The sequence below is a fragment of the Ascaphus truei genome (genome assembly GCF_040206685.1).
Source record: "Ascaphus truei isolate aAscTru1 chromosome 13 unlocalized genomic scaffold, aAscTru1.hap1 SUPER_13_unloc_4, whole genome shotgun sequence".
In the NCBI taxonomy this organism is placed as follows: Eukaryota; Metazoa; Chordata; class Amphibia; order Anura; family Ascaphidae; genus Ascaphus; species Ascaphus truei.
Window position 1 is genome coordinate 728,102 of NW_027453848.1, and position 24,493 is coordinate 752,594.

The window sequence follows — 24,493 nt, forward strand, 5'->3', positions numbered from 1 at the left end:
GGGCTTTCAACTTTCCTTGTTTAGAAGGTTCCAATGACTTCTTGCCCTTCCCAAGGACTTCTGAATTCATCCCAGGCTGATTAGCACTTTTTCTTTTGAGAGCTTTGGGGTTATTATCAGTACCACAAGCCAGCGCTTGCTTAAAACTGAAAAAGCTGGTCTTCACTACCTGCTTGCTATTGCTGTTCTGTTTACGTTTGATCCCCATCTCCTGAGGTGTCTTGCGCTCAGGACTATGAGTAACTGCAGGAGTCTTTGCATTTTTACGTTTGATCCCGATCTCCTGAGTTTTCTTCAGTTTATGATTAATATGAGTAACAGCAGGTGTCTTTGCATCCATTGAACCTTCACGGCTTTGCAGCATCTTTTCAGATACCTTATTGGAAATGTGGGCACCTGAGAGACACACATGTTTCATCTTTTTTAACAGAACAGCCTCGTCACCAGATTGTGGGCCATGGGGTGACTTCCCTGGTATAGGAGCAGAAGAATGATTTACTGGCTTTGACATTGGTTTTACCTTCTTTTGCAGTGCAGTTTGAGGGACTTGATCCTTTGCAGCTGAAGAAAGGATCTTTTTCTTCTTTGTTTCCACTGTGGAGCACTTTGGTACCCCCTCAGACTTTGACGGACACTTAGTCTTCACTGAACTCAGCACGTTATTACGAATCTTCTGAGCCATATGTGAGGGGGCCTTCACCTCTGAAGATCTCTTCTCCATATCTTTTAACCCACCCCTTTTCCACACTGGCACACATAACTCTTTGTTGCTTTGCACATCAATATGTAACTTTGGGAGGTGGCTCAGCTTCCGAGCTGGTTGAGTTGGGTACATTAGAGGTGGTTCACTTTTTTCATTAGCAGCAAGCTGAACTGCTCCTTGTGTAATTAAACTGGCCTGGGAAATATGTTGGGCTCCAAGCGAGGTCTGACACACTGTAACAAAATCAAAAAGGAGAAATAATCAATTATCATAAATACCAACACATTGTACATAATAACACAAAGAAAGAAAAGCAAACACATGCTTAATCCCTTCAGTATTGGCGAGGACTACATACTGTAGAGTTCTATATCTTTGTAACACTACAGTGGCGAATGACCGTAATTAAAGATCTTTATAACAGGTAATGGTATCAGTCAAGGAGAAGATTTTGAACAATGATTAGTAAAGATTCTCCATATCTCACCTTGTAAGGTCTGCATTCCTCTAAGGGGTATGAATGGTGGCTGCTGAAGTTGTGCATACTGGGTGGTCATTATACAAGGCCCTATTGTAGCACGTCTTTCCAACTGTTTGTTGGGACGGAAAGTAACAGGCTGCGTTGTGGCTTCTCCCCTAACCTGTCCTGCAAATCCTGCGTATCCTCCTGTAGCTGTGTGGTAGAATCCTCCGTTCATGTCCGATACACGAGGGTAAGCGCGTGTTGCCTGTGGGATCTGCTGTAGATATATTGGTGTTCCTGCAGACCCTTGTTGCAAAATGATGCCTTGGGCCCCATGACTGTAGACTTCAGTATTCCTCCCTACTGGGTGGGAGCTGTTGCTCCATGAAGGGTAAGCATTGGTAACTGCAGGAGCACTGCAGGTCGGTGGAGGGTTCACAGCAGAGGCATTTAAAAACTGATCTGTAAGGAAGAAAGGTAAAAGTGAAGGGCGTGAAAAGCACAATCAAGGCACATTTCTTTAACACACGGGGACTCAACCTGTTGGGGGGCTTGAAAACTGGTGTTAACTTTTCAGGATATTCCAGCTTTAGCACAGGTGGCACAATCACTCAATCAGCCTCTGATTGAGTCACCTGTGCTGAAGCAGGGACTGATTGAGCCAGCTGTGCTGAAGCAGGGACTGATTGAGCCACCAGCGCTGAAGCTGGGATATCCTATAAGCCTGACTTTGGGAGGTTAGGACTGTTTTAACAGACCTGTGAAAAGATATTCTTGATATCAAATACATATGAAATACATAGAGATGCTCACTTGGCTTGGTATTTTTATTTTGCCTTTAAAATATTTGGGGTTTTGGTTCTGGTTTTGAATAAAGTTTTTGGGGGTCTTTGTTTTGTTATGAATAGCCAGCACTAACAGGGAAAATGGCTTGCTGGGAAACACATTTATTTGATTATCAATGTTACAGACCGCTACTCTGATCAATAGTGGTCAGAAGCCTCAATATTTTAAATACATTTTTAAGCAAGCTCCATCCACAGTAAAGCATAAAGCAGCTGTAAATATTCCTGTATATTCATTTGCATGTCTTAGACAGGTCTGCAACCCTGTCTTTCACCCTTATCACCCAGCACACAGCACTTCCACTGCAGCAAGGGATTCTGGGAAATGACATGCAAATGAGCACACAGTGCCACCTTTTATCTCAAGCTCACATTACATAGCAACCCATAGCCAATGCATGCTGCTTTAGACACAGCTTTTAAGCAAGGGCTTGGGAGATGCAAAGCCAGTAAACCCACTCACAGCATATATATATATATTGTGACAAACGGCTTACTCCGGGGCTCCGTCGTTTGTCCGGGACTGTTTAGAACACGGTCTTTTAGGGTAGGTTAAATGATGAGGCGTCACGTACTGTTCCTTTAAACAGGCCATGCCTGGTTTATTCAGTCCCAGGCACTGAGACTGCCACAGTGCATACAACAGAAAACAGATCAAAACAAAAGCTGCTCACCTGAGCGATAACTTAACTTAGATATCCCTGACTCAGGGTTGGAAGTGGCTTTTCCACTTCCAACATCAAAACATGGTACTTTTGCAGTCTTACACAAATGAACAGAAAGATTGAACCTGTTTGGGGAAGAGGCTTCTCCCCTCTGTAGTTCAGCAGCCTTCCAGCCTCCTGGCTCTTGTGGGGAGACCAGAGCAAACAGGAAATCAGTCTTTCATACCTGATTCCTAATTAGCATGACAGGTGACAGAAATCAGGCAGCAGACAAACTCTGGTCTGGATCTCTCATCCCTCAGTTCCAGCGCTTGCCAAACTGTGGGATGGAGTGTCTGTATTATAAGGCTGCACTCCCAGGCCAAACAGGATATAAACTGTCTAGTATCCTGGGAGCCCTATATACGGAATTTATTACCATCCCCTGGTTTCTGTCACATATCCTCCCCCCCAGCTCAGACCTCGAGGGATGAGCGACCATGGATATTAGGGAGTGCATCCTTGACAACCCGTCAGCATTGCCATGTTTGTGCCCTGACCTGTGTTCCACAGAAAATTTAAAGGGTTGTAGGCTTAGGAACCACCTGGTCACTCTAGCATTCTTTTCCCTGTTTTGACACATCCAGGTAAGGGGTGCATGATCTGTGACCAACCGGAATTTTCTCCCCAACAGGTAGTATTTGAGCGTCTCTACAGCCCACTTTATTGCGAGACACTCTTTCTCTACTATGGAGTAATTTTTCTCCTGGGGATTTAGTTTCCTACTTAAATAAAGGATGGGGTGCTCCTCACCTTGAGACTCCTGGGAGAGTACCGCCCCCAGCCCTACCTCAGATGCGTCGGTTTGGACTACGAACTCTTTGGAGAAGTCAGGTGTGACCAACACTGGTTGGGCACAGAGAGCTTCTTTCAGGCTTCTAAAGGCCTGTTCGGTTTCGGGGGACCACTTTACCATTAGCGGTCCTCTTGCTTTTGTGAGGTCAGTTAGTGGGGTTGCCTTAGTTGCAAAATTGGGAATAAACCTTCTATAGTACCCAATTAAGCCCAAAAAGGTCCTTACTTGTTTTTTTGTAACTGGCCTTGGCCAATTTTGTATCGCCTCCACTTTGAGTGTTTGGGGTTTGAGTAAACCTCTGCCAATAGAATATCCCAGATACTTGGCCTCCTCCAGACCAATAGTGCATTTAGCGGGGTTAGCAGTTAGTCCAGCAGACCGGACTGCGTCAAGCACAGCTTGGACCTTTGGAAGGTGGGATTGCCAATCTTCACTATGGATTACCACATCATCCAGGTAGGCGGCAGCATACCGAGCATGTGGTTTTAAAATTTTATCCATCATTCTTTGGAATGTGGCGGGAGCTCCATGTAAGCCAAAAGGCAGCACCCTATACTGAAAGAGGCCGTCTGGGGTTGAGAAGGCTGTCTTTTCTTTTGCCCTTTCTGTGAGGGGAACCTGCCAGTACCCTTTTGTTAGGTCTAGGGTTGTGAGATATCGGGCTTTGCCCAGTCTCTCTACAAGTTCATCTACCCTGGGCATAGGATAAGTATCAAATTTTGACACCGCGTTTAGTTTCCGGTAGTCATTACAAAACCTTGTTGTACCATCTGGCTTTGGGACTAAGACTATAGGGCTGTTCCACCCACTTTGGGATTCCTCAATTACACCTAGTTTTAGCATTTTTTTAACCTCTAAACTTATAGCCTTTCTTTTGGCCTCTGGGATTCGGTACGGTTTAAGGTTAACTCGGACCCCCGGTTCAGAGACTAAGTCATGTTCAATTACGCTAGTTCTACCTGGCCGTATAGAGAAGATTTCTTTGTTTCTTTTCACTAAATTCTGAACCTCTCGTTTCTGATGAACAGACAGTGTTTCAGCTATGCTAACCTCTGGGTCAGTTTCTTGATTCTCTGACGGACCTGGGGGTACTAGGGTTAACAAGACTTCTCTATCTTTCCAGGGCTTGAGTAGGTTTATATGGTAAATTTGCTCAGGTTTCCTCCTACCTGGCTGTCTTACCTTATAATTTACTTCTCCCACTCTTTCCAAGACCTCATATGGCCCATGCCATTTAGCAAGGAATTTACTCTCCACGGTGGGAACCAGAACTAGTACCCTATCACCTGGAGAAAAAATTCTGACCCTAGCACCCTTATTATATGTATTCCTCTGTGCTTCTTGAGCTTTCTCCATGTGTTCCCTCACTATGGGTAGGACTGCAGCAATGCGGTCCTGCATCTGGGCAACATGCTCTATTACACTTCTGTAAGGGGTAACCTCGTGTTCCCAAGTCTCTTTGGCTATATCCAGTAAGCCCCTTGGGTGTCGGCCATACAATAGTTCAAACGGGGAGAAGCCTGTGGATGATTGGGGAACTTCCCTAATGGCAAATAACAGGTACGGTAACAAACAATCCCAGTTTTTCCCATCTTTATCAACCGCCCGCCGTAACATACTCTTTAAGGTTTTATTGAACCTTTCCACTAAACCATCTGTTTGTGGATGATAGACTGAGGTTCTGAGATGCTTGATTTTTAGGAGTTTACATAGCTCTTTCGTTACTTGGGACATAAATGGTGTTCCCTGGTCAGATAGAATCTCTTTAGGAATCCCGACCCGGGAAAACAGAACTACTAACTCTTTTGCTATGTTTTTAGCTGAGGTGCTACGTAGGGGAACTGCCTCCGGATATCGGGTGGCATAATCTAATATTACCAATATATGCTGATGTCCCCTAGCAGACTTTATTAGGGGTCCTACTAGATCCATAGCAATCCGGTCAAATGGTACCTCTATTATGGGAAGGGGTACCAATGGGCTGCGGTACGCCTTGAACGGGGCGGTGATCTGACATTCTGGGCATGAGGAACAATAATTCGTAATTTCTGCCAGAACCCCAGGCCAATAGAAGCTTCGGAGAACCTTTTCTTTTGTCTTTTCCACCCCTAGGTGTCCCCCCAATGGATGACTATGTGCGAGGTGTAATACTACGTTACGGAATGTCCGTGGTACCAACAATTGTTTAGTTGTAACTGATTTCCTTTTATCAACCCGATATACTAGGTCGTTCTCTACCTCGAAGTAGGGGTAAGCAAGTGACCTATCTGGTTGGCCAGGAGTACTATTCTGGTCCCGTATATTTCCCCTTGCTACCGCTAATGTGGGGTCCTCCCACTGGGCCTTCTTAAAACTCCCAGGACTGACCTCTAGGTCAGCGAGGGTCTTATCCGGTTCTGGGGTGGTAAGTGTCTGCTCAACATCTTGATTTGGGGTATTCCCTACCAAAGTAGTGATGGGGAAGGGAATTTTACAGCACTCCTCCTTTTCCCCCTTCTTATTTGGGCCCTCGTCAACCTCCATTTCTGAAAAAGGGAAAGGATTTGTTTCTTCTAATACTTCGTTATGGTCCGCTATTGAACTCTGGGCGCTATTCTGAGCGGGGGACCACATTTTTAGAAAATGGGGAAAGTCGGTCCCTATTAACACATCATGTGCCAGTTTGGGTACAATACCCACCTTGAAATCTAAAGAACCAAACTCTGTTTCAAAAAAAACATCAACAGTGGAATATTCATGATTATCCCCATGTATACAACAAATTGCCACTCTTTGTGAACTGTTTCCCTGTTTCTTCTTAATGGGCAAGAGGTATTCGGACACTAGTGTGACCATGCTCCCAGAGTCAAGAAGTGCCCGAACCCTCTTACCATTAACCTTTACAAATGCCCACAGATGGTTATTCAAGGGGTCCTCTGGGCTAGGGCCCATACATTGGGACAACAGCGAATAAGGTTGCACGCTGTTGCATTGCATGGGCTCATAATTTAGTGGGCAGATTTTTGCTGTGTGGCCCCTCTCATGACAATTTACACATTTAGGTACATAGTCTGTGTCCCACTTAGAGCCTTTTCCCGGCTCCCCATGTTGGCTATTGCCCTTAGTGTGCGAACCACTGTTGCTGGTGCTGCGTGAAGGTGGTCGCCGCTCTTCAGCGCCCCTTAACCCCGGTACCCTTTTACCGTCTCTGGAAGAGTCCTGGAACCTCGGGTAGTGGGGTTGCTCCACGACTGTGGGTTGCGGGTGCTCTTCTGCTGCATTGTACCTTTCTACGAGGGCCACAAGCTCATCCGCATTGTGGGGGTCACTCCGACTGACCCAACGGCGTAAGGCAGAGGGAAGTTTCCTCAAGAACTGGTCCATGACCAACCGTTCCACGATGTGGCTGGCTGAGTTGATCTCGGGTTGTAGCCACTTCCGGGCGAGGTGGATGAGGTCATACATCTGGCTTCGGGTGGCTTTATCCATCGTGAAGGACCATGCGTGAAACCTTTGGGCGCGAACAGCCGTGGTTACGCCGAGGCGGGCGAGGATCTCGAACTTCAATTTTGCATAGACGTTAGCTTCGGCTGGCTCTAGATCAAAGTAAGCCTTCTGGGGTTCGCCGCTTAGGAAGGGTGCGATTAGACCAGCCCACTCAGCTTCTGGCCATCCCTCTCTCTGTGCCGTGCGTTCAAACGTGAGAAGATAGGCTTCCACATCATCCGAGGGTCCCATCTTCTGAAGGTAGTGGCTTGCCCTGGTCATTTTCGGAACTGGGGCTGCCGCTGCCAGTGGAAGGTTACTGATAGTCCCCCTCAGGATCTCGAGTTCCTGCTGTAAGCCCTGAGCGAACCGCTGTTGCTCCTCTCTCAGCAAGCGGTTTGTCTCTTGCTGGTTTGCATTCGCGTTTTGCAGGGCTTCATTCGTCTGTTGCTGGTTTGCATTCGCCTGTTGCTGGTTGGCATTCGCCTGTTGCTGGTTGGCATTAATCTCTTGCTGGGCTATTAGCAGCTGTTGATGGGCTGCATTCGTCTGCTGCTGGTTTGCATTAGTTTCTTGCTGGGCTATTAACAGCTGTTGCTGGGTTTCATTCGCGTCTTTCTGGGCAGCGACATTGCGTACCAGCGCACCCACCACGTCTTCCATCTTGTTTGCAGAGGATGAAAAAAACTTTTTTTTTTTTTTTTCAAAGTTCTTCAACCCGCAGACCCCCTAGTGCTCTGCCCGCATTCTCCACCATATGTGACAAACGGCTTACTCCGGGGCTCCGTCGTTTGTCCGGGACTGTTTAGAACACGGTCTTTTAGGGTAGGTTAAATGATGAGGCGTCACGTACTGTTCCTTTAAACAGGCCATGCCTGGTTTATTCAGTCCCAGGCACTGAGACTGCCACAGTGCATACAACAGAAAACAGATCAAAACAAAAGCTGCTCACCTGAGCGATAACTTAACTTAGATATCCCTGACTCAGGGTTGGAAGTGGCTTTTCCACTTCCAACTTCAAAACATGGTACTTTTGCAGTCTTACACAAATGAACAGAAAGATTGAACCTGTTTGGGGAAGAGGCTTCTCCCCTCTGTAGTTCAGCAGCCTTCCAGCCTCCTGGCTCTTGTGGGGAGACCAGAGCAAACAGGAAATCAGTCTTTCATACCTGATTCCTAATTAGCATGACAGGTGACAGAAATCAGGCAGCAGACAAACTCTGGTCTGGATCTCTCATCCCTCAGTTCCAGCGCTTGCCAAACTGTGGGATGGAGTGTATGTATTATAAGGCTGCACTCCCAGGCCAAACAGGATAGAAACTGTCTAGTATCCTGGGAGCCCTATATACGGAATTTATTACCATCCCCTGGTTTCTGTCACAATATATATACTCATTAATGATGTGCTGGGATGTAACACAGACAGAAAACTATTTCTAGGTAGCTTTCGACACCAAGTGGCAACTGCCATATATAACTTGTGCAGTCCATCACCTGCTTTCATGTCCACCTCTGAACACAATGACAATTGTAGATTTACCATAGCTTTCGGAACTGGATCTTTAAAAATAAAAAAATAAAAATTGCCTGTTCCTACTGTGGTAGTTTGTGGTAATATTATGGTGTGGTATTCTGAGACATGTCTGGTATATTGAGGTATCTGGAGGAGCACTCAGGTCAGCTATATCTGTAAATCAAATGGAAGATTCTGCCCTCGTTTTGTGGCTTTGTTTTTTTGGGGGCCTTTGTATAACTGTAGAGTAGTGGTTTCCAACCTTTTTTTGGTTAAGGAACCCAATGTGAAATTCTGTGGGACCCCAACCCTCTCTAACAGCGAGTCTAAGATGAGATGCATTATAATATATCCCAACCCTATCTAATAGCGTGTCTGAGATCAGATGAAGTGTGAGGAACCCCAACCCTCTCTAATAGCGCTTCTAAGATCTGATGCATTGTACTGTAAATTCTTCTGTATTAAGTACAATTTTAAAATGACCTGAAATTACAGCGAACTCTTTAGGGATGCCCGGGAAATCCTAGGGTTCTTAGGAACCTTGGTTGAAAAACACTGCTGTAGACAATAATTTAAGGATATGGCTGAAAGTAGTCAAACATTACACCCCAGGGTGTAGAATTGGTCCAATAATTATTGACCTAAACTTAGGGCAAGGAAAAAGCATGCCTTATACATAACTAATCCTACTGTATACACTAAGGTCCCTGTGTCTTTTTTTACTATCCCATAGATCCCATAGACGTTTGCCGCTTTGACATTTATGTACTGTATACAGTACATGTGTTCTTTTCTATACATTACTGTTCAAATCATTTAAGATTTTGAATTACAAGCCAGATATAAAAATAAATACAATAAAACAAATGTGTGTATGTATCTATAAGAAATCAGTTTTAACATTTATAAAAAAAATATTATCCAATAAAGGCCACGTACCTAACCCCCCCCTGTGTGTTGTCTACCGCCACCCCCCCCCCCCCCCACCCGTCTTCTTTCTCCCATCCATTGATAGGAGTCATATTATCTGTTCTGTACCCCATAAAACATTGTGCAAGTAAACAATTCAAAAATATAGATATTATCCATTTCTTTTTTGGTACAGTATTTAAAGGTCATGTTGCTTCCTACCTGCCATGATACAGAGTTAAGGTGGAGATAATTAGTCTCTCTGTACAGCGCCACACTTTTCCTATCTCTGAGATGTCCACGAAACTACCGGTTTCCTTTGGGAACTAATTCAAGTCACGCACAAACAAGTTTACATTTGTGTATTTATCTCAGTCTCTAAGGCGATTCCATGATGTCATTACAGAACACGGCTGCTGGCATCTCCTAGGAGGCTCAATGATGCTGTCTCGTGATGTCATAATAGAGAAATCAGTTACTTTGACATTTAATTTCAAGGGGTTGAGAAGTGGTTAACTAGAGTAGCAGTCATAAAAATCACAGCTGCTGTGATACATTGTATTACGTACATTGGGTGACACAAGTACACATATGGACAGTGCCACTGACAGCAGTGGGATCAACATACTGTATCACTGGGTTCAAAGGCATTGACTTCATGGCAAGATAAAGTATCATCCCCTTATGTATGTCACATTTAAAATGCTGAGAAGTTACTGTGTATGTCCTACTAAGGCCAGGCTCAGTATTTCTCCTTTTTAAACACATTTGAAGCTCTCTCTCTCTGGGGTCTATGTATCAAGGCAATTTTGGAACAAAACCCTGCACTTACTATATTTACTGTATCTAAGCCTTTTGTTCCAAATTGTGCCCCATCTTCCTCAGCTTGTACATTGGGGAGAGTCAGTAGGAGGAGTTGGGGAGAAGTTACATGGTGCACAGATTATAATGAGATGTATCACATTCTGCGTCTGTCCCAGCATGCACCTTGGGGAGAGTGAGTAGGAGGAGTTGGGGGGGGAGTTACATGGTGCACAGATTATAATGAGATGTATCACATTCTGCGTCTCTGTCCCAGCATGCACCTTGGGGAGAGTCAGTAGGAGGAGTTGGGGGGGAGTTACATGGTGCACAGATTATAATGAGATGTATCACAGTCTGCGTCTCTGTCCCAGCATGCATCTTGGGGAGAGTCAGTAGGAGGAGTTGGGGGGGAGTTACATGGTGCACAGATTATAATGAGATGTATCACAGTCTGCGTCTGTCCCAGCATGCACCTTGGGGAGAGTGAGTAGGAGGAGTTGGGGGGGGAGTTACATGGTGCACAGATTATAATGAGATGTATCACATTCTGCGTCTGTCCCAGCTTGTACATTGGGGAGAGTCAGTAGGAGGAGTTGGGGAGAAGTTACATGGTGCACAGATTATAATGAGATGTATCACATTCTGCGTCTGTCCCAGCTTGCACCTTGGGGAGAGTCAGTAGGAGGAGTTGGGGGGGAGTTACATGGTGCACAGATTATAATGAGATGTATCACAGTCTGCGTCTCTGTCCCAGCATGCACCTTGGGGAGAGTCAGTAGGAGGAGTCGGGGGGGAGTTACATGGTGCACAGATTATAATGAGATGTATCACAGTCTGCGTCTCTGTCCCAGCATGCATCTTGGGGAGAGTCAGTAGGAGGAGTTGGGGGGGAGTTACATGGTGCACAGATTATAATGAGATGTATCACAGTCTGCGTCTCTGCCCCAGCATGCACCTTGGGGAGAGTCAGTAGGAGGAGTTGGGGGGGAGTAACATGGTGCACAGATTATAAGGAGATGTATCACATTCTACATCTGTCCCAGCTTGCACCTTGGGGAGAGTCAGTAGGAGGAGTTGGGGGGGAGTTACATGGTGCACAGATTATAATGAGATGTATCACAGTCTGCGTCTCTGTCCCAGCATGCACCTTGGGGAGAGTCAGTAGGAGGAGTCGGGGGGAGTTACATGATGCACAGATTATAATGAGATGTATCACAGTCTGCGTCTCTGTCCCAGCATGCACCTTGGGGAGAGTCAGTAGGAGGAGTTGGGGGGGAGTTACATGGTGCACAGATTATAATGAGATGTATCACAGTCTGCGTCTCTGCCCCAGCATGCACCTTGGGGAGAGTCATTCGGAGGAGTTGGGGAGGAGTTACATGGTGCACAGATTATAAGGAGATGTATCACATTGTGCGTCTGTCCCAGCATGCACCTTGGGGAGAGACAGTAGGAGGAGTTGGGGGAGTTACATGGTGCACAGATTCTTTTGAGATGTATCACAACTTGCATTTCTCTGATACTTTTTTTTTTTTTTACTTTTTATTTGCCCCCAAAAAATCCTCCATATCTGAAGTGCCATAAGTCTAACATACCGCGTCAGAAGTAAGAAACTGTTCTTACAGTATATATGCTGCGGCTCTGCTCCAAAAAATAGAGCCATGCGTCTAAACACAATTACTCTATGTTGCTGCATAGACCCTTTATGTCCTAATTCCAGCACTGGGGAAGTGTTCAACTCCATTCAAGGGCAGTCTAAACTAAACTACTACTTTGGTACAGCACTGCACTTTGCTTTAATGCTTCAGACATACACATTATGGGTATTGAATGGGTCCCCCTGCTTATTTGTGGGGGGATAGAGATAAGAGTCTTTTACAATGAGAGTGCTACTGGATGTATATTCTATATACAGTGACACCTCGCGGCCTTAATTACAATTTATTTTTGGGATGTTTTTTGTCAGTACACTAAAACCTCCTCTTGGATAGACACAGGGATTTTCTAGTAGCTGTGAGTTGTGCAAAAGCGTGCAGAAAGAGCCTTATCCGATTGGATTTCTAGGTTTTGCTCTTCTGTAAGTCCTTCTCGCATGTCCAAACCAAGTGGGCCGAGAGAGACCCATATCTCAACAAAACCCATATGAGTTTTATGAAGTATATATTTTTTGTTATATCCCCATTCTCTCTCTCCCACCCCTCCCCCATTCCCTCTCCCACCCCTCCCCATTCTTTCTCTCTCCTATCCCCCTCCTCATCTGCTTTCCTCCCCTCCTTATCCTCTCTCCTACCACATCATCTCTCCCCATCCTATCTCCCCCTCATCTTCCCCTTTCTTATCCTCTCACTCCCCACTCCTCATCCTCTCTCCCCCTCCTCATCCTCTCCCCTTCCTCCTCATACTCTCCCCTTCATTATCCTTTCTCTTCCTTTTCATTCTCTCATTCCCCCCTGTTTATCCTACCTCCACCCTCCTCATCCTCTTCCCCTCCTAATCCTCTCCCTCTCCTCATCGTCTCCCCCCCTCTTCCCCCCTCCTCTCCCCCACCTCTCTCCCTCCTCATCCTCTCTGCTTCCTGCCCAGCCTCTCAACCCCTTCTCCGCCACTGCCCCTCCTCCCCATCTCACCCATCCTCACCATCTTTCCATGCCTCCTCATCATCTCACTCCCCCCTCCTCATCCTCTCACTACACTGCTCCTCATGCTCTCACTCCCACCACTCCTCATCCTTATCCTCTCACTACACCCTCCCTCATCCTCACTACACCCCTCCTCATCCTTTCACTCCCCCACCTCATCCTCAAACTCACCCCCACCTCATCCTCTCAATCCCTCTCCTCATCCTCTTACTCCTTCTCCGTCTCCTCTCACTCCTCCATCCTCATCATCTTGCTTCTCCCCCTCCTCATCCTCTCACTCCCCCTCCTCATCATCTCGCTTCTCCCCATCCTCATCCTCCTCTCACTCCCTCCTCATTCTCTCACCCACCCCTCCTCATCCTCTCCCACCCTCCTCATCCTCTCACCCCCTCCTCATCCTCTCACTCCCTCCTCATCCTCTCACTCCCCCTCCTCATCCTCTCACTCCCCCCTCTCCCCTTCACACTCCCCCTCCTTATCATCTCACTCCCCCCTCCTCATCCTCTCACTCCCCCCTCCTCATCCTTTCACTCCGTCCCTGCCGGCAATTAATGTATGTACTTACAGCACAAAAACCAGGAGAATAACAGTGAAAACCAGAAATTCAGACACCGGGGCCCCCAAGGATGCCAAGGAGAACGATATCTCGAAAGAGAACCCCGATGGTAACAGTTTATTTCCCGAAAGGTGTGCTGACACGAGTGAGTGTAGGGGAGGAAAGCAGGCAAATGGCGGGCTCCGACTCAGAGTGAAAGATTCACAAGCAGACCCGCGAGTAGAGCGGAGGCTTCGGACCAAGACTGGGTCACAAGAAAGGACATGAAAGTGTTCTGCTCGGAGATGAAGACCTTTTTTCAGAAAGAGTTCTGGGAACTCAGGAAAGATATTGACAGTTTAGGTGACAGAACCAACACACTGGAAAATAAAGTGGATGCAAATACTGTACTAGAGCCTTCCAGAAAAATGAGAAATCCACGGCCCAACTCTATAAAAGGATTGCGAACATAAATGACAGGCAGGAAGACTCAGAAAACCGCGACCAGCGAAATAATATCCACCTGCGGGGTGTCCCGGAGTCGGTGTCAGATCCAGAGGAATTTACCTCCAACTGGCTGTTGCATATGCTACCAGACAAGACTGAAATAGAGCTACAATTTGACAGATGTCACCAAGCGTTGCGATCCAAACCGCAACATGGAGACTCGCCGAGGGACATAATCATAAGGCTACACTACTTTAAAATAAAGGAAAACATATGTCAAATCGCCAGAGCGGCTAAGTCCCTGGAATTCGAGGGAGTGAAACTCCAGGTGTTTCAGGACCTTGCCCCGGCAACCCTGTCAAAGAGGTGACGAAGTTGAGACATTAGGGTGTCTGGCATAACAACATAACAGCATTTAGGATGAAGCCATTTTGTGTGAATATTTCAATCCGCCATCTTGTCTTGTCTTTGTGAGTCTAATTTCTGTGTTTCATTTCTGTATAAACAAATGTGTGAAGCAGAGGAATGGAATTTTTTCGCTCCTAGCTAAATTTATTGACTCTTTCTCATCCAATCAGCTTCAAATTGAAAGTGTACACAGGCTAAAAGTTATGAGAACCCATGAGATAAGTTTAGATTCTTGCAGTAGAATTTATTCTCATAACATATTGCTAGGCGACAGAATAGGCACATCCCATTTAACCCCAGAATGGTTTCTAGCTGACAGGTAGTTATACAATATTGTTATGTATTACAAAATGACATCAACTTTAATATTGTTATGTATTACAAAATGAGGTAATGTTTAGTGACGTGCAAGCCCCCCCATAAAGGGGTGGAGCTTTAGGATTTAGGGTATAAATATATGGCATATCGTGTTATTATTGAGAGAGCTTTTGTTTTGAAGCTGTCTCCGTTGTGCACTTGACTTGAATAAATTCACGTGTTATTCTGTTTCAAAATAACCTCAGACTGTGTTTTTTATTTACGCTTTCCACAGATGGCGCAATCCGAAATAGGGACTCAATATCATCGGAATCGAGCACCCGGATGAATCACTCCTCCATCACTCAAACCTGAGCTCACATATGAATCAAGGTAAGGCTACCTGCATTTTTTAGACAAACAGCCTGATTAAATAGTTTTGAGTGGTGCGGGGAGCTGATTTTTGAACGGTGTCTTATCTGATGTGACGAGTAAGAATCCCTAGCAGTTTCACGTGAATTTATTATTCTCTGTTCCTGTATTCATTTTAAAGTGTAAGAGATGTTAAGAGTTGTTAGGGGCTAAGGTAAGAGTCCCGTTAAAGGTTTTGGTGTTTTGGTGATGAAAGTGAGTGTTTTTGTGCTTAAAGGGATTGTTTTCAGACCGTCCTGGGTTGTGATAAATATTTTTGTTGTCGGAGCAGGACGGGTCCCTGATTGTACATTTGCTCTGTTTTGTCATTTACATACCAAGTGAGTTAATGGATATCTGGTTAGAAGGTCTTATCTGTATCCATGTTATAAAAGTATAAGGTTTATCAGGACTGGGTTGGACCCGCTGAAGTGATTCAAGTTTTTCTTTGGTATAGTTATAATGAGAAAATGTGATTGGGGAACAGTCTCGTGACAGGTCCTTATCTGCATATTTACACTATTCAGAACAATAACATGCCAAAAGAGTTGTACGTAATCAGCTTGCGTTGATTATTGTAACGCTAAATTGTACAGGTCAATTAACAGTTGATTGCTGTAGCCGAAGTATTGTACAGGTCAATTAAATTTGATTTCTGTAACCGAAGAAGTATTGTACAGGTCAATTAAATTTGATTTCTGTAACAGGGGAATAATGGGATACCAAAAATTCTCAAAGGATTGTGTGTCTGCAGACGAAAATAATAAAGAATGAATACAGAGAAAAGAAAAAGAGACAATATAAATATTTTGTTGGCCAGTGAATGGCACTGTTTTTGTTTGTACTATTATCAACTAATTGCGCAGATGTTTAAATGAAAGAGGGGTCTTTTTCTGTGGGATTGATAAGCTCAGGGAGCGCCGTCTCGTGTGTTTTTGAATCCCACAGGGAAACATACCTTACGTTAATATGGGTCAAAAGAATTCTGTTGAGGGACAGAAGGGTCCTGCTGTATTAATTTTTACTATTGCCAGGACAGAAGTTAATATAATAACAAGTGAAAAAGAAAGTGAATAGGAAAGAAATAGCAAGTGAATTTGCCGATAGATAATTAAGGCATATGTGGTGTTGAGGAAGTAGAGGGTTATTTTTATGAAAGGTTTATATGCAAAAATTGGGATAAAATTAGAGACTGTGTGTATATTGTTTGGAAGGGACATAAAGTGTTATAAGTGTAAAAAGGTAGGACATGTTGCCAGTAATTGCAGAGTAGCCCTAAGAGAGAAAGTAGAAGAAAAAGAATGGAATTGAAAAGATTTGTTCGTACTGGCCACACGAATAGGTCTTTTGAACCAGAAAATATTCTTTTTCCTTCTGTTCTAATGGCAACTAGAAAGAGAATAAAAGCAGGTTATTTATATGAGAAGCTGATTCGCTGTGTAGGAGAGAAGTTTGTGTCTATGTTCTTTGGGTGTCTGTATTGTGTGTGTTCTGTATTGTATGTAACCAGTAAAAACACATGGAATATTTTGTGTTTAAAAATATGGGTAAAAGCTCATAAGCATTGTTTGAAGTATATATTGTATTGTATGTTTTCATGTATAGAACGCCATTAATAGGCTCAGCGCTTCACAGGAGTGGTGCATGTCGTAATCATATAGTTATCAAATGGTAAATGTAAGAGGTCATAGAATAAGTGATCCAGACATAAAAGTAATAGTTGAGCAACAGAGGAACAGGTGTATCTTTGTGATATTGTGGAAGAAAAAGCGACAGTTATAGAAATGTTTTGAATGAAAGAGGAGAATATGAGAGAGAAGTTGGGAGTGATCCCTAAGCAGCGTGCTTGAGCTACTGCATGGAAGATTCAAGAGTAATGTGGAAGGAGATAATAGGGTCAGGTTTGGGAGGAAGTATGAGGAACTCTGTTTTTGCCATGTTAAATTTAAGGCGAAAGAGGGTCTTCCAGGATGAGATAACAGAGAGACATTCAGAAACGTAGGTTTGTATGGCAGGTGTAAGGTCAAGGGTTGAAAAGTAAATGAGGGTGTTGTCAGCATAGTGGTGATATTTAAACCTAAGAGATGTTATTAGGTCACCTAGAGAGAGTGTGTACAGAGAAAAGAGAAGAGTGTAGTCCACAGAGGCAAATGCTTCAGAGAGGTGGAGTAATAGGAGCAGAGTGTGATGACCTCTGTCTTGGGCAGCATGTAGTTCATGAGTTATTTTAGTGAGAATTGTCTCCGTGGAGGGAGCAGTGCAGAAGTCAGATTGTAGAGGGTTAAGGAGAGAATGTGTGTGAGAAAATGGAGCAAGCAGGAGAATGCAAGACAAGTTCAGTAGTTAGAAAGAGAGGTAGGGTTAAGCTTGCTATTTTTGAGTCATGGTATAACTATTACATGTTTGAAGGAGAACGGAAATGTAGCAGATTAGAGGGAGAAGAGGAGATTTACAGTGATGGTGACACTCTTTTGAGACAGTGGAAAAAGAGTCAAGGAAAGCAGGTAGAGAGTTGGAAGCAAAGTAGGATAGGAGGAAAACGAGGGAATGTTCTGGTGTATGGATTCAACCTCTTTCTTAAAAATAGTCAGCAAAAGTCCTGAGGTGAGATGAAGGAAGAATTTGTGTGGGGTAGACTTATGAGTGTTGATTAATGGAAAGAAATAGGTTTGTGTAGCTTGAGAAAGGACAGAATTGCAACAGGATAGCATACATTTGTAGTGAATTAAATCAGTGAAACTATGAAAGTTCATACAGAAGGCATTAAAGAGAACTGAGTGGAGGGAGATAGCATGAGCGTGTGGCGTTATTTGTGTGTTAAGAAATTATATGAACCTCAGCTATATAAAAGCCCGTTGGTTAATTTTTGAAAGGTCATAAAAAAATGTAGTTCTTAGGGCTCTGGATAAAGCTCCATGTATTTAAACTTTAAGCAAAAGTTCCAATCCAATAATAATTATTTTTCAGGAAGAAGCCGTGGTGTGTCATTATCTTATCTTTTCAGGGTCAATTGGCGAAACGCCCAGAAACAAAATGGCTCTTTGCCCGGAAACAAGTCTTAGAGAAAATATTTTTTCTTTAGTCAGATGAATATGCAGAGTGTCTTTAAAATGATAAAGCTGACCGTGTGCTCAGCACTGTGCAAAGAGATTATATAAAGCAAGACATTAGTGTGAAGTCTTATACAAAATCATTTGTCTATTAACTGAATATGTGATATATTTTATAACTTTTAACCATTTATTTTTCCATAGGTGTACAATTTTATTATAAGCAGTAGTTATTGTTAAAATATTTGTAGAATGTTTTGCCAAAGTGGTGCATTGGGAGTCACCTCTCATTTTTGGATATGTTCTAGGTATAGAGTTAAAGGACAGGTGATATATAGTGGCAAATACAGTTACATAAGTGAGCAGGGTATATATTATATGCAAGGCATTTCACATTTTAGCAGAATAGTTACAATGGAGTGTTTGGGTTCCTAGGTATAAATTATCTCCCTATGAGGCACTTATGGGATGACTTATGACTATCAGTAGTTCAAAGGAACAAATTAAGGACCATCTATTGGTAATAAAACAATTAATAAGTATTGTATGCCACTAATATATTTTTTGAGTCTCTCTAGGCATAAGGTATGATAAAAGTGCACCTACACGAGACGGAGTTAAAGGTCAAGTAGTTCCTAAACAAGCATGCTCTTCATCCCAGATGAAAGGGCCCGTACTAACCACCAATACAGCAATTAAAGTGGCAGAGTTCTTTCCCTGGACCCAAAGTACAGTAAAGCTCATTCCAGCTCCACCAAAGACCAAAGTCATCTAAAGCACAGCCGCATCAAGTTAACGTTTTGACGAGACATAAACTTTAACCGTTAACCAACGAGGAAAATAAGATACCAGGCAGAGGCCTGGTCTTATCAGGAACATTTCATTTTTTCAAAGACTCAAAACATTCTATTTTTTAGAGACTCAATATTACTGATTTCTATCAGAACATTTCATTTTTCAGAGACTCAATATTTTTATTCTTTAGAGTGTGTTTAAGTTAGAAATTTAAGGTGTATGTAGAATTGAGCCTTGATGGGAGGATTGGTTTCCTGGAAGCGTGGCTTGTGAAAGCTCTTGTATGTGTTTTGGCAGTACTCATCACTCTCTATGTATGTGTCATATGCAGCAAAACTTTGATCCAGAAGTGTGTTGCACCTCCAACGAGAGGAGGGGGTCACCCAGGGGGTGTGTCAGCCACAAGGAAAGGATCATAAGTCAGCCATGTTGACCATCGCAGACATTGTCTGTTCTGATATTCTGAGTGAATGATGTATACAATGCATGCAGGGGTGAGGATCATGCATTTCGCTTCCACAGATACCAAACCCCTTCAATTCTCAGTAATAGCTGAAAGTATATGATGATAGAGATAGATGCAATTTCCTTTATCTAGCAACTGCATACCCAAAGAAAGGTTGCTTGCATAAAATAAGGTTTTTAGTATTATGTGTATAATTTCTGTATTTTCCCATTTTTAAGGGAACCTCTTTAAAGGGTGTATCACACACTAGGAACAAGAATCAATTTATGGGTCAAGTGTCTCCACCAACCAATGAAACCTGTGTAAAAATGTATGTTCAGTCAGATAACAATTTACAGGAAGGATGTGGCCTTAATTTTGCAGTTTTTAATTTCATCATTAAACCAAGAACAGGTTTAGATCAGGCTTATGGCCTTACAAAATAGAATGGTTTTAGATTATATTTTAGCATCAAAAGGAGGTGTATATGCCCTAATTAAAGAACAATGTTGTGTTTTCATCCAAGATCAGAGTGGCAAGGTACAACATGAGTTAGATAAGATAGGAGAAATTCAAGAAAGACTTAGGAAGGAAGGTGACACAGACTGGGACCTTTTGGGTCTGACTGGATTGGTAGGATCACTAGGAGCGAAATTTTTGAATGCGGTAATGTGTGTGATTGTGATACTCGTTGTCTTCTATGTTTGTGTTACGTTTGTCAAAGGCATGATCCACAAATATGCAACCCCCTCTGCAGACATGATGCCATTGTTTGCTGAACCAATCTACAGCAGTCCCTTGAAGAAAGAAGATGCCAAGTACAATGTTCTAACTCCGGAAAAGAATTTGGCTATAACGCCATACTACGAGACTATGACTACATTTGGCAGGCACCCTCGTGCACTGTCCTACACCCTCAAGCAACATTATGAAATGATGGAGCTCCTTTGTGCCTCCCAACGTGTTTCTGGACTAAAATCATACCAATAATTCTCAAAAAACAATGTTTTAAAGAATCAGAGGAGGGACTGACGAAGTTGAGACATTAGGGGGTCTGGCATAACAACATAACAGCATTTAGGATGAAGCCATTTTGTGCGAATATTTCAATCCGCCATCTTGTCTTGTCTTTGTGAGTCTAATTTCTGTGTTTCATTTCTGTATAAACAAATGTGTGAAGCAGAGGAATGGAATTTTTTCGCTCCTAGCTAAATTTATTGACTCTTCCTCATCCAATCAGCTTCAAATTGAAAGTGTACACAGGCTAAAAGTTATGAGAACCCATGAGATAAGTTTAGATTCTTGCAGTAGAATTTATTCTCATAACATATTGCTAGGCGACAGAATAGGCACATCCCATTTAACCCCAGAATGGTTTCTAGCTGACAGGTAGTTATACAATATTGTTATGTATTACAAAATGACATCAACTTTAATATTGTTATGTATTACAAAATGAGGTAATGTTTAGTGACGTGCAAGCCCCCCCATAAAGGGGTGGAGCTTTAGGATTTAGGGTATAAATATATGGCATATCGTGTTATTATTGAGAGAGCTTTTGTTTTGAAGCTGTCTCCGTTGTGCACTTGACTTGAATAAATTCACGTGTTATTCTGTTTCAAAATAACCTCAGACTGTGTTTTTTATTTACGCTTTCCACAGAGGAGAGCCCTGTCATCAATTACCAAAGCCCTATGCGATAATGGAATCCGGTATAGATAGCTGTTCCCATTTGGATTAATGGTGTTAAAAAATGTTCACTCTGAAACATGTGGAGGGGAGAGCTGAGTTTCTGAAAAAAACAGGCCTACCTGTCTCTTCCTCGGGTCCTGAACAGCAGCTCCCAGCCGAGGATCCAGCTCCGGAGGCGTCATGGAAGCGTGTGGAGCTGCAGAGGAGCAAACACAGTGCTTAAGTGTTTCTCCGGTGTCAATCATCCCCAAGTTAGGACTTAAAGGAGCCATCCCCGGCTCTGAGTTTCATACGATTTGTGCGGTGTGTAGTTGGTCCCTCTGGTGGAAGGGGAAGGTGAATCACGACCATCTTGATTCTTCCTGGAGGAGTGAGATAAAGAAGAAGTCCCCTGGTGGCGGGAAGATGCATCACGGCCATCTTGGTAGCAGCAGAAGGAGAGATGAGTGACGAGGACCCCTGGTGGCGTGAAGGTGCATGTCGGCCATGTAAGCTCAGGATGAGGGTACGGCTGGGAGAGACCCCAGGTGGTAGAAGAGGGCACTGAGTCCGGCTGGACTCCATTATCTCGCCGACAGGGGCTCAGACGGGAGCAGGAGGCCCACCGGTGGAGAACAGTGGAGAACCGTAGGATCCGACTGGGACATGGCTGCCCTAAAATTTAATAATTATCCAACTCATAAGGGGGGGGGAGAGGGGGGCCTTGCCGCTAGAGAATAAATGAAGAGAGGGAAGGAGGAGCGGGGAGACTGGGGTCGAAGATCAGGCCAGAGATCAGGGGAAAGGGAGCAGGTGTTTAGAAGACTGGGGGATGTGGATGGTCACATGGAAGCTAATCTACTCGCTGGAGAAAGGGTGGGGGAGAAAGGCTGGGGGTAGACTAGGAGGGTGAAGGGATAGAAGCATCCTCTCGGTAGAGTAGGAGAGGGAGGAGTACAGCCAAGCAGGGCCAAGCAAAAGCGCTGAAACTCCAGCCCTGCTGAGGAGCTAAGGGGTGACGAGGGAAGAAGGAGTAGTCTAGAGAAGGGACAGGGAAGTAGAGAAAAAAGGGATAGTCTTATAAGTGCAGGCGGGTTAGGGACTTAGATATGAGGGCAAGAATTAGGGTGGACCTCCATGTTTTCTATGGTCCAGATGATTAATCTCTCTCTCCACGTACCTGCAGTAGATGTCCATGGGGGGCCGACGGGGAGATGCTCGGCTGCAATGTATAGGGGGGAGTATAACGAGAGTGCGGTCGCTATGTACCTTCGCTGAACTGGGTATGTGGACACCTCTAAAGCTGAAAAGGTCCTGCGAAGAAGAAAAGCCCCCATACCGGAGATAAGGATGATGGTGGAGGTTGGGTGGGGGGAAAGGGGAGGGGGGAGGGTGTCAGGGTGGGCGGCCATAATAAACAAGGGACTCATGCGGAGGGGAGAGGTTATTAAGGGACTGTGGCCTAGAAGGAAATAGGTTTGAAGTTCAGCCAAAGCAAAATATAACTTGTTTAAGAGGGAGGGAGCCTTCAGGGGATTGGGCATCAGAGCGGGGGGAGGGTTGACCGCACTGGACTCTGCCGCAGAGCTGAAGATCACACAGAGCACGAGGGGTTCGGGTGACTAGAAGTCCGGGATGGTTGCTAGGATTCGTTCGTGTTCACTGTAAATAGGTTATGACTTGTACCCACACTGGTTTATTCATGTATATAGTTTGTATGAAGAAGGTCAATAAAATTATTAGATGGAAGGTGCCGGTATAGGGACCACCTTGGTCGATTGCCTGCGTCTCGGGTTGTGAGAGGAGTGTGTCACCTTCTTGCACAGACAAGTCCCTCGGGAACCCAACTAGAAAAAAGAAGATTTGGGTACCTGATCCGGATCTTCATGGCGGATGGCATCGGATGCTGTTGGAGGGCTTCAAGGTGCGTGAGCTTCCTGTTACCCCAGGAGTCGGAGGGCCACCGCTTCTATTGGTAAGTAATATATTCAATGTTTGTAAATGTCTCTTTTTACAGGTTTATTCATTGGATGTGTGTTTTGATTTTTTGGGGAGGCACATTGACTGATAATATATTAATCTGTACCTCTTTAGGGTACAGATTAATACATTATTATGCCAATATTTGGGGGGAATTTCTCACTTGGTATTGCTGTGGGTTTTTTTCCATTTCATTGTATTATGTGGATGTGATTGTTTGTTTGTTCATGCTTAATGCTACTAAAAGGTTTGCGATTTGTGTTCATTTGTAGTTAATGTTATATTATGTTAGCTAATGCGTTTTATGGTTAGTTCAGATATTGTTAGAATTTCTTTCTTTGTATTTTACTGTTTAAATTCATTAATGTTGTAGTAATTAATTGTTTGGATTGGTTAGTGTTACTATTCATGTTGAGTTGATTTAGGAATTAATTGGTTTGATTGGTTAATGGTTTAATTAATTCATTGTTGATGTTGTTATTGCTTGTATTGATTGGATTAGCTGGCTACTGTTTATATTTAGTGAAGTGTGTTTTTTTGGAGTTTAGTTAGGTTTTATTATTGTGTGTCTAGTGTATTAATGTATTGTAATTAGGGTGCCCATTGAGTGCTATAGAGGCTTATCATGCCCATATTATTATTATATGGGTATGATGTACCACTATACTACTCAATGGCTATAGGGTGGGTATAGTCAGTCAGGGGTGGGTGCTTAGGCTTCATGGATGGGTGAAGGGGGTATTAGCCTTAAGGATGGGTGTCTAGACCTTGCGGGTGGGTAGCGGTTGGGTTAACCCCTTTATTGCTTAGCGATAGTAACCGCTAAGGTAGTGAAGGGGTTAATTCCCCCCGCAACCCCCCCGCAACTCCCCCGCAAGGCCTAAACAGCCACTAAGGGCCAAATTCCCCCTTCACCCACCCTCGCTAGCCACAGTATTGTATTGTAATGTATGTCTTTACAGAAAGCCTGGCACGGTTGTTTAACCCCTTCATTACCTTAGCGGTTAGCCGCTAAGGTAATGAAGTTGTTGTACATGCATTTTTCCTGCCTCGGATGCATGCCGGGGGGGTCCGGAGCTGCTATTAATGGCTATCAGCTTCGGAGACCCCCGGCATCAATCCGAGGCAGGAAAAGGGCCTGATTTTTTGTAAGTCCCGACACATCGCAGCTCATCAAGGCCATCTCCCCACCAATTTACCTAAAGTTTGAGGTGAATTGGATTTGGGGAGAAGAACGCCTTTTAGGGCTGCGATGGGCTGCAATAGGCCGCGACAGCCTACTCGCGGGTATCTGAATCGCGCGAGTTTATGATCCTTCAGAATATGGTCGATAAGCGGCTGATCGCCGCTCAATTGGCGAATTTCTGTTGGTGATAAAATTTTGCATCGATACAGGCCGTTATCGAGCAGTTATCGAGGCTTTCTGAATACGAGTAGCCATTTTGGTCGATAAGTGCTCGATAAGGGCCTTATCGAGGCTTTCTGAATGAGGATCTAAATGTTTATTACATGACTTCTAAGAAAAAGAAAGAAAAACAGAATTCTTACTATTTATTGATGCTTAAAATGTCAGAGTATTTTGTAGTGAATACGCATCTAACCCCATTGCATCC

At 44.0% G+C, this 24,493-nt stretch overlaps 1 long non-coding RNA gene across 1 annotated transcript in view; it reads left to right on the forward strand.

Moving 5' to 3' along the window:
- The window catches only part of LOC142474093 (uncharacterized), a 63,425-nt gene extending 42,571 nt beyond the window's left edge, over window positions 1-20,854 (forward strand). Inside the window, exons 3-4 of the long non-coding RNA XR_012790118.1 lie at window positions 14,824-14,921; window positions 18,559-20,854. This is a non-coding gene — a long non-coding RNA (uncharacterized LOC142474093). The remainder of the gene's footprint in view (window positions 1-14,823; window positions 14,922-18,558) is intronic.
- The last annotated feature ends 3,639 nt before the right edge of the window (window positions 20,855-24,493 follow it).